The sequence below is a fragment of the Nannospalax galili genome, unplaced genomic scaffold (assembly GCF_000622305.1).
Source record: "Nannospalax galili isolate Female #2095 unplaced genomic scaffold, S.galili_v1.0 scaffold266, whole genome shotgun sequence".
In the NCBI taxonomy this organism is placed as follows: domain Eukaryota; kingdom Metazoa; phylum Chordata; class Mammalia; order Rodentia; family Spalacidae; genus Nannospalax; species Nannospalax galili.
The window spans coordinates 266,113-267,381 of record NW_008355390.1 but is presented as its reverse complement, the minus strand read 5'-3'; the positions used below and the strand labels follow the sequence as shown (position 1 = coordinate 267,381).

The window sequence follows — 1,269 nt, the reverse complement described above, 5'->3', positions numbered from 1 at the left end:
TTTTCTCGAATTCTAAGGACACGTTGCATGTGAGGATGTATGCATTTTCTACTCTTTTCTTCATATCAGGATGCCGTGCTCCATGATCCAAAACTAGCCCTTGGATTAAGCTTGTATCATTTTCAGACTTATGCTTCATCTCCATGATTTCAACCATGAAGAGGTCAATGGGCTCATCTTTTTTCTTAATGGCTAAAATGGAGTCCACTACAGCCTCTGTTAAGACATCTGCAAGCTCAGCATGAACTTTAGTTGGTAGAGATGTTCTGGCCACATTAATGAGTGTTTCTCTGTCCATTTCTCTGTTTACTTTGATTTGTTCCCCAAAACTGGAGGGCCTTTTCCTTCTCAGTTTCGAAGCCTTCAGTTATTATTCTGGGATGAAGCCCCTCAGAGATGTAGAAGTCGCCTGTTTCAGTAGCTCCTCAATGATAAGCACGTTGGAAGCAGTACCAGCACCAGTTATGTCATCCTGGGCTGTGGCCACTTTTGCTATTAAAGAGGCTGTTGGGAGTTGAATTTGCATTTCGTGAAGCAGGCCGTGCCCATCTTTAGTAAGCTTGATGTCTCCAGCACCAGAAACAAGCATCTTCATGGTGGCCTTAGGCCCCAAATTGGTCCTCAGCATGTCCTGAAGGTCCGGTGCCGGGCTGATGTTCACCGCCAGCGTCCCCTGCACCCCTGGCCGCTGCAGCCTTGGGGTTCAGGGTCTTCACCGCCTCCATCGCTAGGTCGGCTCAGGAGAGGCCAAAAGCAACCTGTGACCAGCCCAGCGTGGACCGGGAAGCTCTATCCAGTCTTTCTCGAAAAGTCTAGTGCACCTCAGTTTTGGATAATCTTGAAGCACTAAAAGTAATTCAATTAAATGGCTAATCAATTTCATAAGTCCAACAGTTAGTAAGCCAGGATTTAGGTAGTGTATTTGAAAGCCCTCTCCTTGACGTTTTAGTCTTTCTATTGATGCCTCCTTCTATTCGCTAAAATGTCTATTTAATACTTTGATCTTCTCATTGCTCCTGATCATGGTGCTTTACCACAACAGAGAGCTAGCTAATGCAGGGTCATCAGGGGATGTGCATTTAGTAAGACAGGACACTAGAATATAGATGAGATGTACGCAGAGAGGAGGAATACCAGAAGCCAAGTGTTCAAGTAGGTAGTGGAGTGATAGGGCTAGGGAAATGAGGGGCCAGGAAAAGACAACCAAAGTGAAGCATGCATGAAGAAGCCACTTGGAAACTGATGATCTTGCAATCCAAGGTAATATAT

General features: G+C 45.3%; 1 pseudogene; it reads right to left on the bottom strand.

Annotated features, from left to right (window-relative positions):
- LOC103749703 overlaps positions 1-725 on the bottom strand; it is a 1,601-nt pseudogene extending 876 nt beyond the window's left edge.
- Between the last annotated feature and the right edge of the window lie 544 nt (positions 726-1,269).